The sequence below is a fragment of the Schistocerca piceifrons genome, chromosome 5, assembly GCF_021461385.2.
Source record: "Schistocerca piceifrons isolate TAMUIC-IGC-003096 chromosome 5, iqSchPice1.1, whole genome shotgun sequence".
Classification (NCBI taxonomy): Eukaryota; Metazoa; Arthropoda; class Insecta; order Orthoptera; family Acrididae; genus Schistocerca; species Schistocerca piceifrons.
In genome coordinates this window covers 386565444-386581477 of record NC_060142.1, presented here as the reverse complement: position 1 = coordinate 386581477, position 16034 = coordinate 386565444, and positions in this window count along the sequence as shown.

Sequence of the window (16034 nt, the reverse complement as noted above, 5' to 3'; positions counted from 1 at the left end):
AAATCGACACAGAATTCTATTCAGTGAAACATCTGTCATTATGAGGGCGGAGGGATTTTGGGATAGCGTCATAAAGGAGGCAATTGAAATAAAAGTATCTGAAAACCGAGTCAGTAAAGACGGCGGTTTGCAGCTCAGCACCGGCCATCAAGAGGGTGAAGCAAGCGCGTCGGATGCGGGTCGTAAACACTACCACTGTTGGGGAGGAAGGGGGCACCAGTGACGTCACAGCCAGCGGCGCCGAGGCCTACGAGAAAGACGCGCGTTCGTCACGAAGGTAGGCCTGCGCTCGCTCGCTTGCTCAACTCAGCAGACAAACTACGTTTCTACATCTGTTAACTCGTAACTAAGTGTGGACGTAAAAACGAGAATTTCATCTTCTACTGAAATGCGCTATTATGGAATCTTATTGTTATTAGTCCTACAATGATCGGAAGTCCATAGGCCTACTTATACTTCGTTACGGCTATGCTGGGGTACAATAACATTAAAATCATGGCGAAATGATTATCAGTTGCAAGAGGCACCACTTCTTGTATGAAATGGGAACTGTTAAGCAGACGACACTATATGCTATAAACAATCATTTATACCATTTATATCGGGTATTGATCTGAAATTAAATTTTGTTGTAGAACTGTTAATCAGTAAGACTTCATAATAGCAGATTCCAGTAGAAGATGCCTTTCTCATTATTACGTACACGCCCAGCTGCGAGTCAACAGGTTTAGAAACGCATTTTGTGTGCTGAGCTGAGCGAGCGAGCGAGTTCAGGCGTACCTTCGTCACGTACGCACCGCGGCTTGTCTTTCTCGTGGGCCTCGCAGCGGCGCGGCTATTTAACGATGGGGACACGGCGACACGGTAGTCATTTACCACTTGATAACGGCCGAGGAGAGCTTGGTCGAAAGCTCGTGGGATTTTAATCACCTGACGTTGCTGGAAGAGGGGAGGTGTTATTAATTCGTATCGGCGTGAGTCGAAGCACTCATACACGATGTAAATTACAGAAATCATATCAACTTGAAATAAAATATGCATCCGTCTTCCAAAATACGGGTGGACTCAAACCCCCAGAGAACAAATAAGCCAATGGAAATTACTACAGTTACATTGCTTATGTATGTTCGAAGGAAATAAAAATAACTATGTAAGTAAAATATTGCGCGCTATCCCATGCATGCTTCTCATATGCGGACAGTGTTCATTGGTATCAAGTCGATTACCATTTTGCCTCAAGTCAAGATCCACTACTGGGGTCGTCACCTGCTCGATACTCCCCAAATGTGAAGAGGATTTACGAAAACACTACCCAAGCATCCCCCCACGACCCCTCCGTACAGCTTTACTTCTGACAGCACCTCATCCTCTGCCTTCCAAACTTCACAGAAGCTTTCCTGCGAAACTTCATTCTGCAAAACTCCCCCAGGCTGTGGCGAAGCCACGTCTCCGCAATATCCTTTCTTCCAGGAGCACTAATCCTGCAGGTTTCGCAGGAGATTTTGTGTCTGGAAGGTAGGAGATGAGGTACTAGCGGAAGTAAAACTGTGAGGACGGGTCATGAGTCGTGCTTGGGTAGCTCAGTGGTCAGAGCACTTGTCCACAAAAGGGTCCGGCACACAGTTTTAATCTGAAAGAAAACTTGACATCAGCGCACACTTCGCTGCAGAATGAAAATTCTAATTCTAGAGTGTAAAGGATGTTTGGCTTAGCAGGTACGTAGAAATGAAAAGATTATCTCAAAATAGTAAAAGATGGATTATAGCATCAAACTAGCCAACAGATTGTTGTCTTAAAAGAATTCTCAGGGCAATAAACATTTTGGGGCTAAATGGTCAGGCAATAGGCTGTCCGTGTGACAGCAGATGCGACATAGATTGAGCAGCACTCCGGCGAATGCTCCTCTGGCGAGGGGCGTGGCGCTGGTTGGTGGGGCAGCTGGCCGCGCTGTACTGGTCGCGGCCGGGCAGACCCTCGCGAGAAGAGCCGTGCCTCTCTGGCAGTGAGACCGGAAGTGCTACAGCACAAACAGTGGCGAGCTTCCGCGGCAGGCGCGTTCGTTTTTTAAACGGCCGACTGCGGCAGCACCGGGCCAGCGCGACGTGCCTAAGTAGCACGTGTGTCCCTGGGGTGGGGCGGCGGATGCGGGGTGTTCCGTTACGCCGCGTCCCGGCGCTGGGAAGCCCAACAAGGCGGCGTAAATACGGGCGACAGGGGCGTTGCTGAAAACGTTGCGAATCTCTACTGAAGGAGGTGTCGAGAGAAGCTCGTGCAGGAGCATCTACGTTATCTGATCATCTGTTACTGGGTATTAATAAGGGATGTAACCACCCTTCGGCTTTATGACGGTTTGAATTCTGCTGGGGACAATACCTGTCAAGTATATGAAAGCCTGTGGCAGCCCACTCTTTCTCAAGATCCGAAACCAGACAAGGTAGTGATGTCGGTTGCTGGCGTCTGGAGTTAAGTCGACATTGTAGCTCATTCCAAACGCTTTCCATTTGGTTCAGGTTGCGATCCTGGACAGGCCAGTCAGCTTCAGGAATGTCATTGTCCACAAACCATTGCCTCAGATATACTGCTTTAAGACTGGTTGCATTGTTGTGCTGATACAAAAAATCATGATTCCTATACTGTAAGCAGTACACAATGTTCACTACACAATGTTGTAAAATGTGTCCATATCCTTCCGAATTTAGCGTCTGCTTAAGCGCAATAAGGGAACCACGCCGTACCCACGAAAAATAACCCCATACTGTAACATGGCCTTCACAATTGCCACTACACATGATGCCAGGTAGTGTTCTCCAGGCATTCGGCATACCCAAACTCTTCCAACGGATTGTCACAGTACTTAGCGTTATTTGTCACTCCAAATCACCCGTCCCAGTCGTCCGCTGACCGGTGACGTCCCTCTTTACGCCACCTCGAGATCACTTATCGGTGGGTACAAAAATATGTGGCTGATGAGGAGCTGTTGAACCATTGTACTCCAATTTTTTAACTTCCTACAGAGAGTCAGTGTGCTAGTGGGACAGTTGGTAGCATTTGGAAACTCACGAGTGATTCCTTCCACTGGTTTCACGTGATGTTTTACAAACACCCTCCACAGTGTTCGGCCGTATCAGTTTGTCAGTACGTGAGGTCTGTATCATATTGGTTTATCTGCGGTTGTTTGTTCGCGCTTCCATCAGTCGACTTGGGCAGCTTTAGGAGAGTGTAAACGTCGCTTATGGATTTGTTACTCAGGTGACATACAATGACTAGTCCACGTTCGAAGTCACTAAGCTCTGCTGAGCGATCCATTCCGTTGCTACTGATTCACCGGTGACAACGCAACAGTCACCACCTCCTTTTATACCGGCGGCTCCGCCTCACGTGGCATGTGGCCAGTTCCGCATTACATGGGTTTCATTAGATGGTGTAGACACTCTTGAGCAGCGCGATTTTACAGGGTGTTTCACAATTCGTGTTATACGTTTTTAGAGGTTGCAGAGGGTACTTAGTAGGTCAAGTTTTACGTGGGAAACCCTGTCCGGAAACGTCATTCAGCGACGTTACAGGGCGACAAGGTTATAGGTGCCGCTGCCTGTAAATGTATGTACACATGTGGTGATAGAGCGATGATTTTACAAACTTTCTAAGATGATGGTGAATGTTAACCCTGTTGGAGCTGTATAAATGATTGAGAATGTAGGAAAATGTTAGGTGTTCTAACAACATTAATTTTTTTCTAAAATAAAAAACAGACTTTCTAGAGTCTCGCTCAAGGTCCTTCAGGTTGTAATGAAATCTTTAATAATTTTCCGTTTGCGGAAAATAGGTGATAGTGTAACTTGCCGTCTCTGAATGGAAGAGCACAAATGTATCAATTTGAGGCAAGGGCCGGCCGCTGTGACCGAACGGTTCTAGGCGCTTCAGTCCGGAACCGCGCTGCTGCTACGGTCGCAGGTTCGAATCCTGCCTCGGGCATGGATGTGTGTGATGTCCTTAGGTTAGTTAGGTTTAAGTAGTTCTAAGTCTAGGGGGCTGATGAGCTCAGATGTTAAGTCCCATAGTGCTTAGAGCCATTTGTTCCATTTTTAGAGGTAAAGGTTCCTGTGATGGAAACGAACGAGTCGAAAGTTATAAGCGAAAACTGTTGTGGTACCTCGAACAGTGGAATACGTGTACCGGTACTGTTGTCACTAAGATTGTAGGGTAGGCAACTTTCAAGAGGTGATACACTACTGGAAATTGAAATAAGAACACCGTGAATTCATTGTCCCAGGAAGGGGAAACTTTATTGACACATTCCTGGGGTCAGATACATCACATGATCACACTGACAGAACCACAGGCACATAGACACAGGCAACAGAGCATGCACAATGTCGGCACTAGTACAGTGTATATCCACCTTTCGCAGCAATGCAGGCTGCTATTCTCCCATGGAGACGATCGTAGAGATGCTGGATGTAGTCCTGTGGAACGGCTTGCCATGCCATTTCCACCTGGCGCCTCAGTTGGACCAGCGTTCGTGCTGGACGTGCAGACCGCGTGAAACGACGCTTCATCCAGTCCCAAACATGCTCAATGGGGGACAGATCCGGAGATCTTGCTGGCCAGGGTAGTTGACTTACACCTTCTAGAGCACGTTGGGTGGCACGGGATACATGCGGACGTGCATTGTCCTGTTGGAACAGCAAGTTCCCTTGCCGGTCTAGGAATGGTAGAACGATGGGTTCGATGACGGTTTGGATGTACCGTGCACTATTCAGTGTCCCCTCGACGATCACCAGTGGTGTACGGCCAGTGTAGGAGATCGCTCCCCACACCATGATGCCGGATGTTGGCCCTGTGTGCCTCGGTCGTATGCAGTCCTGATTGTGGCGCTCACCTGCACGGCGCCAAACACGCATACGACCATCATTGGCACCAAGGCAGAAGCGACTCTCATCGCTGAAGACGACACGTCTCCATTCGTCCCTCCATTCACGCCTGTCGCGACACCACTGGAGGCGGGCTGCACGATGTTGGGGCGTGAGCGGAAGACGGCCTAACGGTGTGCGGGACCGTAGCCCAGCTTCATGGAGACGGTTGCGAATGGTCCTCACCGATACCCCAGGAGCAACAGTGTCCCTAATTTGCTGGGAAGTGGCGGTGCGGTCCCCTACGGCACTGCGTAGGATCCTACGGTCTTGGCGTGCATCCGTGCGTCGCTGCGGTCCGGTCCCAGGTCGACGGGCACGTGCACCTTCCGCCGACCACTGGCGACAACATCGATGTACTGTGGAGACCTCACGCCCCACGTGTTGAGCAATTCGGCGGTACGTCCATCCGGCCTCCCGCATGCCCACTATACGCCCTCGCTCAAAGTCCGTCAGCTGCACATACGGTTCACGTCCACGCTGTCGCGGCATGCTACCAGTGTTAAAGACTGCGATGGAGCTCCGTATGCCACGGCAAACTGGCTGACACTGACGGCGGCGGTGCACAAATGCTGCGCAGCTAGCGCCATTCGACGGCCAACACCGCGGTTCCTGGTGTGTCCGCTGTGCCGTGCGTGTGATCATTGCTTGTACAGCCCTCTCGTAGTGTCCGGAGCAAGTATGGTGGGTCTGACACACCGGTGTCAATGTGTTCTTTTTTCCATTTCCAGGAGTGTAGTATGGACAAAAACATGGAAATAATGTCCATTAAACAAGGAGCCTAAAAGTATATCTCAGGAGCTATCAGCATTTTCTCGTCTTCGTCACTGTGAAACACACCTCCTCTATTGAACGAGTGCTCATAGCTCTTAAGGTATATGTATTCCACTGTCATAGGTATAAGAACTTTTTTCGCTTATCATTTACGACTCGTTCAGTTCCGGTACAGGGACCCTTGCCTCAAATTGATGCATTTGTCCTCCTCCATCAGCCTAGAAAGTTCGTGGAATAATGACGGAATCGCCGTATATATACATATATTTACAGGTGCCGGGGCCCATAACTTTGGCGCTCTGCAGCGTCGATGGATGAAGTCTCCGGACATGGATTCCTATGAAAAACTTAATCTACTAAGTCCTCTCCACAACCTCTAGAAGTATTGTAATGTGAATTGTGAAACACCGTGTATACCTAGCCAGAGGCGTTTGCCGGAGGTTAAGCACCTGGTCGCAGAATGAACACGAAATATATAAAATGCTGGAGAACAATTATGATCCAAGAGCGCTCAACCGGCACTCGTATCATATTGAGATATGTTGCAGCTAGGTCCAAGGGGCGGCGCATATTGCTCAGTGCCGTCTCAACGCGCTCAAGAATTAATGGGGTGGATTACGTTCTTTGATGGTTTACGCCAGGGGTTCCCAACAAAATTTTCTCGAGGGCCTCCTCATCGAGCATATTTGGTACCTTGTCATATCATAGTATCAAGTACCTAAAAAGCCAAATTAAGAGTCTTTTTATACGTTTTCTATTTTTGGTACTTAGAAAAAACATTGACATATTCATTATTCAAAAAATATTGACCTTAAAACTTTTTCAATTTAGTCATCAGTGTTATTGTTAAATTTTTGATTATTGCTCAAAATCTTTGTCTTCACATCTGGGTGTTTAGTATAACAAACTCCTTAAAAAAGTAGAAATTAAGTATGAACTGAAAACGACAGTGAAAGGTCTCTGTTGGATTCCTTTCATGTTAATTTCTTAAATATGTTGTCATTTACGGCATACATTCCACTTCTAAATTTACTGTGGTGTTTCTGACTATCTAGGAGGAGACTGAGCAGTGGAACGTATTACTTTTACACATAAACAAGAACGATCTGTCACACTACTACACTTTAAAACACAGTTTATATGTAATTCATGTCACACAGTCTCATACGGAACCTACATCCGCTTTCTTTTATATACTGTATATGATAAGATACTGTCATCCCCATTCCCTTCTGTGTGAGAGGATGAATGAGCAAATGTATTTCTAGTTGCATGCTTGATGGTAGCAGACAAGCCTGTCTGCTAGAGAACAGTAGGACCAACGTCGGAACAGGTAGCTACGCTGTCTAAAAGCAGAGAAGTTTCTATTCTTAGTATGGTCCTGTCCGTCCCTTGTCATGTTGGTATAGGAAGCTGCCTCTCTGGTCACTTCCGTTTGTATCTGTTAAGCACGCTTGGTAGGGCCCAGGTCAGTCTGTCCGCAGCGAGCGTCTGAAGTGGTAAGATCTCCGGCTAAGCGCGTGTCTACTAAGACCGTAGGACAATGGATTTCTTAAGTTCAGCCTAACTGAAAATATAATCACCTTTATTTCAGGTTTAGCTCTAGAATATCTAATGTTATCTTAAATTGCAACGCAGTGTAATTCGAGTGTGAGGTTCAGAATATCTTCCGGTAGTTGCTTTGTCACTACTTTGTGAGTAAAGTGGAACCACGTGTTGATCAGTAACTCTAACTAACATCATCAATCTTAAATGCGAATGTGCGTGAGATTATAACGTCTCGTCTTGACAATATTTTTCAATATAGCAACTTTTAATTATGTTCAACCCGCGTCGGGTGTACTTTGTGAGACCAGTACCACATGCTTATACAATTGTTTGACCCATCAGGTTAATAGTAAGACGGTAGTAACCAGTTCAAGGTTTTTCTTTTGTAAATTGCTTTTCGATCTAATTTATTTTAATTATCAAAATTATTGTGGAGTTCCACTCTTTGTGTAAACCAAGTTGACCACGTGAAGCATGTGGTGTAATCATCAAAGTAGCCCTCACCTATTCTTTTCGGGAAGATTTCACAGAGAGTTAGTATGAGTTTAGTATACCAGTGTGTGGTAATTTCATGATGGATAGGATTGCGCTACGAACGTAACTTCTTTGGGTGAAAATTGAATCGGATGGTTGTGGTTAATTTCCTCTTGCATATGTTTTAACATTCTTCGTGTGTTATTTTTTGAATGCAGTGTTGTATGCAGTCTCCCAATCTTGGCTCCATATTTGATGTGTTCTGTAAGATTACAAACTCACATTTTCACAATCCTAAATAAGGCACCAGTTTAGTTATGAATCAAGTTTAATATGCTCAAATTTCAATGATCAATGTTAAAATAAATTTCCAAGTATGAACTGATTTATTTCTTTTTATTTAAATTCTCTTTTATATATATAAAAGATTATAATTAATGTTAGTCTGGTTGAGAATTTGGTAAGCTAGACTGGATACCTGGTGAAACAGTTGCTCAGTAATGCAAGGTTAACTTCCCCAGACAGCTCACAGCTTTTAACCCGCTTTTATTGTCTATCAGCACCGCTTTCATAACAAATTAATGCAACAACATTACAACAGGAAAAAATTAAAACTGAGTGTATTGGTCTTTCAAGGTTACTACACTTGAGATTGCATTGAGTAGACATGTGTGAAAAATAAGAATAGCGCGCAGTCTAACGGCATACAGCAGAACTATTTGCCTGTATCTAAGTCTAGTTTCGCGCTAGAGTGTGCTAGTGTCAGTTGGCTCTAGGAAGACGCTAGACGCAGAAGTTAGCGTTCGCTAAAGCTCTGCTCATGCAGGAAGCGGCCATAACAAAAAATCTGTTATCATACGAAATATATTTAATATATTTTTTATTCTAATAGCATCTTGCGGCCCCTCCGGCATAGCTCGCGGTTCCCTGGGGGTCCGCAGACCACCTCTTGGGAACCGCTGGTTTACGCTGTAAGTAATGTAACTTTTTATATTAGCGGTTAAATTCCGTTAACATTTCTAACATTTATATAGCATAAATAAAGCATTACATTTTCACTGTAAAAATGATATAATCTGTATTCGTAAATACCTAAAAATATAAATATCTCCTTAAGATCATCGGCACCACGCTCTAATTATAAGGTATTTAGGTACAAGCAAAATAAAACTACTAAAATAAATATTCAAAAAATAAAAATTGAAAGGTAAATTTGAGTGATATCGCCATCTGAATGTATATAAACAAACAAGCTATACAAACCTTGACCTGTCTGTGCTACAACTGGCCACCTTCTAACCACGCCTCCTGCGTGGTCGGGGTTAATTTTGTACTGGGATGCCTTGCAACGTGCTGTTCGGAAGAGATCTCCACATCCTCGTATTCTTACGGACTTATGGACAGCCCTGCAGGATTCATGGTCAATTCCCTCTAGCACGACTTCAGACATCAGTCGAGTTCATGCCTCGTCGTGTTGCGGCACGATATGAAGCAGGTGTACCAGTTTCTTTGGCTCTTCACTGTAAAATACATGTGTGTGACTAAACCAAAAATCTTCGAGCAAATTGTTCGTAATATACTGTAACCTCTGAAATACAGGCAGGTACCAAGTACATACGATTCCATTTAAAGGCAACATCGACAATCTGAAGTCCATAAATTAGCGTCGAATGTGAGCACGGTGCGAGGGCCGGCTGGTGGCCCTGGAGAAGCGGCAAGGCAGGGCAGGTGTGTGGCCGAAACTCGGACACGTGGCACGCGACACTGCGCAGCTGCTGAGTCTCGCTGACGGCTGCCAAACGCGCACCGCGGCCTTCCAGGCAGCTGTTGCCGCTGCTGTGCCGAGGCTCCCCGTGGCTGCCGCCATATACCGTAGATGTCTGCCAGCACTTCATCTGCAAGGCAGCAAGAAAACTGTGAACTGTGTCATGCGTTGACTAAATGCGTAGCCTATAGAGCAAATTTCATATAAGGACACATTTAAATCCGTTTCTAAGAAGCAGGCACACACACACACACACACACACACACACACACACAAGCACACGCACGCACACACACAAACACAAACACTTAACACACCTTTACACTTCACCCCATTTCTGTCTCCCTCACCACTTTTGCTCTTTGCTACCAATTAATGTCTTTCAGGTGTAACCCAGTCGGATTGAATAGTGAATTGTGTCATGTGTTGACTAAATGACTCTGTTTCTAAGAAGCTGGCACATACCCACACACACACACACACACACATACACACACACACACATACAAACATTTGAGACACCTTTACACTTACCCCATTTCTGTCTCTCTTACCACTTCCACTCTTTGCTATCAGTCAATGTCTTTCAGGTGTAACCCAATCTAGTTAAACCTATGAGTCACTATTAACTCCGGACACATGTCAAGGAGTGCGCATCGACACTGTCCGACCGCCGTGTCATCCTCTTCCAGTGGCGTCATTTCTTGCAGTATGGAGGGGTGTGGGTTTGCACAACGCCCTTCTGGCCGTTGTCAGTGTTTGTAACATGAATCGGTTGTGTTCGGACAAGTACCTTCTCAGCTGGCATTGCGAGACTGAGTGCACTCCTTTCCACTCCCGCCAAGGAAAATTTCCTTGCAGTACCGGTAATCAAACCTGGGTGCTTTGCAACACGGTCAGCCACGCTGACCACTCAGCTATTGAGGTGGACAGTCCACTATCAAGAAACTCTTTTTAATACGTCATATTAATAAACGCTTATAGCATTGAACCATTTACAACAATAGACATTATCATTAATTTTTGTGTGGAATATGTAAGTAAAATTTTCGTTTAGCAGTTAAGTTGTGTTGTGTAACCTGTAAGTTATTTATTGTCTTTGTAGTACTGAAATATCCTTGCAGTTTGTCTTGTTTTTTGATACTTATAGACTGATGACCTCAGAAGTTAAGTCCCATAGTGCTCAGAGCCATTTGAAGTTTGATACTTATAATGTCGTTTTTGTAGCTGTGTATGTTGAACGTGTGGAAGTTGTTTCATTGAGATGTCATATGAAAAAGAAATCAACAAAATTCGCAGGTATGCTACAAGTTTCGACAAAAATCCATGTATTTTCATCTGCATTTATTTCATTACGATTTTGCAAATTGCTACTCAGTAATATCTTCCACAGATACACGTTTCTGGAAAGTTGACGTCGCAATGAAGATCCTTACATAACAACAAAAAGCTCCAATGCGTAGTTGTGACGTTGAAATGTTCTTGGAAATGATAAAAATGCTATGCAAGGAAAAGCTGCAATTTATTATTTGGTTTTCCATTAAAATTCTGACCATTGCTGTTCTAGTGAATCATAACGCGAATAATAGTGCAAGAAAAAGAAGAAGAGGAAACACTAAGACTTTGTGACTATTGCAGAAAGGAGCACAAGCTATATGAATAGCGAAGAAACTCGGCTTGCCCTTACCTACGGAACAATCCAATATTCACCTAACTCGAGATGACCGGCCTGAGGCTTCGGGTTAATTCGAGTGGTACGCAAGTATTTGTGTAGACTGTAGATTTATGTGTAAGTGGAACGTCGGAAATAAAGAGTACAGACAAGATAATAACAGAATTTTTTGAAATGTTTTGCTGCAGAAGAAGTCTGTTGATTTGTAGGAGATATTGCATAGCTAAAGAAGAGAGACTGAGTCAGATCGGGTAGTGGTTGTATTTTTAGCCCGACTTGACTTAAAGAAGTTACAAGTCGATCGGGCACATCTTGGCAAAAACGTTCTGGGTGAAAAGTTAATATTAGTAAATGGGACATCTGTCGGTTATACAACTGGCCACCTCCTAACCACCCCTCGTCTGAGGGCGGGGCTAACTTTGTAGTGTTTCCCATGCGTGGTAGATGGCTCCATAATGGACGAATATCGAGTACGCCTGTTATTGCAAATAAGAACCAACGCATCTGATACTATATTTCATTTACAATGTAAATTTGTAACATAAATATCAAACGTTAGAACACAAAGGTTTTACATTACATCGTAAATGAAACGAGAATCAAATGAGTCGGTTCTTAACTGCAAAAAACAGGCACACTCGGTATTTGTCAATTAGAGCGTTATTTACCAAGAATGGGAAAAAATGGTTTGAGTAAACCGTGGGTATGTTTTGCGTAGTAGCTGAATACGAAATAAACGTGGGGGGGTGGGGGTTCCTATTTCAAAACACAAAGTTTACTCCGCCCACACAGGAAGGTTGGTTAGGAGGTGGCCAGCTGTAGCACAGACAGATGGCCGCTTTACTAACATTAACTTTCAGCTATAACATTATTTTCATAGGATGCGTCGTTTTCGAGATATTTAGTCGCCTCAAGTTAGAACAAACACCCTGTATATTCGTGACACTATGCCGTAATATCAGTTCTTACATCAATTATTATATCAAGGAATAGTTGGTGTGGTGATGGAGGGAAGTGGTGGTGTAAAAACTGCAGACACCGAGGCTTCGTTACAGTAAACAGAATGAAATGGATGTAGGTTGCAATAGCTACAGGGATGAAGAGGCTTGCACAGGACAGATTATCATGGAGAACTGCTTCAGCAAGTTTCGGACTGAAGACGACGACGACGTCGACAACAACAATAATAGCGACGACGGCGACGACAGCAACAGCGGACATTCCGGACCATTCACACTTTATTTAAAGGTAACGGATTGACTAGCAGGAAGTAAAACTTTCAGACGCAACACACATAATCTTAAGCTTCAGCTATTACAGAAGAACAATTAACAAATTGGTAAATGAAGTAATTTTTTTTAATGTCTGTTGCGCCTAGTATCTTGTAGACTCAACGAATCCCAGAGTCATCGACTTCGTTGGGTGAAATCGCACACTTACCTTCTTTCGTGCAGTACCGTCTATTTATGGGATTTGTCCTGGTGTTCGCAACGGGCAATTAAAAAGAAGTTAAAAACACTGATATTTCTGGCGAACTCTACACGAACAAAACGACTTTACCGGATTTTGGAAATGCCAGTAACTAGCAACGACTTGATCGAGGTACACCGTCTTGGTTTTTCTCCGTCCACGATTGTCATCCAGAGATATGAGTATTAGGAATGTTAACAAACGTGTAAACTGACAAGATTCGTAACTCCAGAAAAGGAAATCAACTGGGAAGAAGGTATGAGTAGCGGTAATGGTACGCCCACACTAATTTCGCCTCTCTGTGTTTGGCCTAAGTAGTTCACTGGAAATACTGTGATGATTAGGCCCTACCTCTCTAAAATTGAGATGGTAACATTCATTTTTTTGAAAATGAAACAAAGAGAGCAAGAGAAATGCAGAAGCCTCGGAACGAAGCAATCATTGTGATGAAGCCTTGTACGCCGAAAACCTGTTAACAGAAAGGAATTAATATTGTAACACATTCAGAATTTTGTACTTCTCATATATCGTTGCTACATCAGGCATGTTGTTGTCGTGGTCTTCAGTCCAGAGACTGGCTCGATGCAGCTCTCCACGCTACTCTATCCTGTGCAAGCTTCTTCATCTCCCAGTACTTACTGCAGCCTACATCCTTCTGAATCTGCTTAGTGTATTCATCTCTTGGTCTCCTTCTACAATTTTTTCCCTCCACGCTGCCCTCCAGTACTAAATTGATGATCCTTTGATGCCTCAGAACATGTCCTACCAACCGATCCCTTCTTCTAGTCATACGTACATTCTATAAAAATGTATTTGTGTGTGTATGTGTGTTTTTTTTTTTTGTTTGCTTGTTGCACATCTCCTCCTGGAGGGATTTCAACCAAAGTTAGTACACATGTCCTTCACTTTCAGGCAGGGATAAGGACCACCTACCTAACACAGTCGTAAACACTGAGATGCATGGAAAACTGCCGCATGATGCTTGTCGTTTAAATTTGTTACTTCTTTGCTACTAACTCTACTCGCAACATGCACTGAGGTGACAAGAGTTATGGAATACTTCCTAATATCCTGTCGTACCTTCTTTTGCCCCGCGTTGTGCACCAACTCGACTTGACTTGGACTCAAAAAGTCGTTGGAAGTCCCCTGCAGGAATAATGAGCCGCCCATAACTGCGAAAGTATTGCCGGTGCAAGAATTTGTGCACGAACTGTCCTCTCGATTATATCCCATAAATGTTCGATGGAATTCGTGTAGAACGATCTAGTTGCCAAAGCGTTCTCTCGAGCTGTCGAGAACGTTCTTCAAACCAATCGTGAACCGTTGTTGCCCGGTGACATGGCGCATTGTTTTCTAGAAAAACGTAATCGTTGTTTGGGAACGCCGGCCGAAGTGGCCGAGCGGTTCTAGGCGCTTCAGTCTGGTACGACGCGACCGCTACTGTCGCAGGTTCGAATCCTGCCTCGGGCATTGATGTGTGTGATGTCATTAGGTTAGTTAGTTAGGTTTAAGTAGATCTAAGTTCTAGGGGACTGATGACCTTAGATGTTAACTCCCATAGTGCTCAGAGCCATTTGAACCATTTTTTGTTTGGGAAGATGAAGCCCATTAACGGCTGCAAATTGTCTCCAAGTAGTGGAACGCAACCATTTGCACTCGGTGCTCCATGTAAACACAGCCCACACGATTTTGGAGATACCACCAGCTTGCATTGTGCTTGTTGACAACTTACGTCCGTGCCTTCCTGGGGTCTTTGCCACACTCGAACCCTACCATCAGCTCTTACCAACTCAAATCGGGACTCATTTGACTAGGTCACGGTTTTCCAGTCGTATAGGGTGCAAACGATATGGTCATGAGTTCAGGAGACGCGCCGTAGGCGATGTCGTACAGTTAGCAAAGGCACTCGCGTTGGTCGTCTGCTGCCACAGCCCGTTAACACCAAAATTCGCCGTACTGTTCTAACGGATACGTTCATCGTACGTCCTTTAGTGATTTCTGCGGTTATTTCACGCAGTGTTGCTTGTCTGTTAATACTCACAACACTTCGCAAACGCCGCTGCTGTCGCTCCTTAAGTGAAAGCCGTCGGCCACCGCTTTGTCCGTGGTGAGAAGTAATGCCTGAAATGTGGTATTCTGGGCACACTATTGACACTGTAGACCTGGGGACACTGGATTCCCTAATAATTTCCGAAATGGAATGTCCCATGCGTCTAGCTCCAGCTACCATCCCGCGTTCAAAACTGTTAATTCCCGTAATGCGGCCACGATCAAAAATGGTTTAAATGGCTCTGAGCACTATGGGACTTAATTTCTAAGGTCATCAGTCCCCTAGAACTTAGAACTAAGTAAACCTAACTAACCTAAGGACATCACACAGCGGTCGCGCGGTTCCAGACTGTAGCGCCTAGAACCGCTCGGCCACCTTGGCCGGCGGCCACGATCACGTCGGAAAAATTTTCATGTCAATCACTCGAGTACAAATAACAGCTCCGACAATGCATTACCGTTTTACAGTTTGTGTACGCGATCTGCATAGCAATATTCAACGACTTTTGACCCCTGAGTGTATTTCGCTGACATACTGCCAGTATCCACAGACGCTGGTGAATGTACCTAGACACACATATCAGTGTACGATTCTTGTCTGACGTCATAAACAACGAGAAATGTGAAAAATCCTGCATCAGGCATGAAGTTTTAATACATTTATTCTGCACTGAAGCGGCAAAGAAACTGGCATAGGTACTCGTATTAGAATACAGAGAAACGTAAACAGGAAGAATACGGCGCTGCGGTCGACAACGTCTATATAAGACAACAAGTGTCTGGCGCAGTTGTTCTATCGTTTACTGCTGCTACATTGGCAGATTATCAAGATTTAAGTGTGTTTGAACGTGGTGTTACAGCCGGCGCACGAGCGATGGGACACAGCATCTCCGAGGCAGCGATGAAGTGGGGACTTTCCCGTACAAGCATTTCACCAGTGTACCGCGAATATCAGGAGTCCGATAAAACATCAAATCTCCGACATCGCTGCAGTCGGAAAAAGATCCTGCAAGAACGGCATCAACGACGACCGAAGAGACTCGTTAAACGTGACAGAAGTGCAACGCTTCCACAATTGCTGCAGATTTCAGTGCTGGTCCATCAACAAGTGTCAGCGTGCGAAGCATTCAACGAAACGTCATCGATATGGGCTTTCGGAGACGAAGGCCCACTCGTGTACTCTTAATGACTGCACGGCACAAAGCTTTACGCCTCGAATGGACCCGTCAACACCGACTTTGACTGCTGTTGGCTGGAAACATGTTGCCTGGTCGGACGAGTCTCGTTTCAAATTGTATCGAGCGGATGGACATTTATGGGTATGGAGACAACTTCAAGAATCCACGGAGCCGGCCGTTGTGTCCGAGCGGTT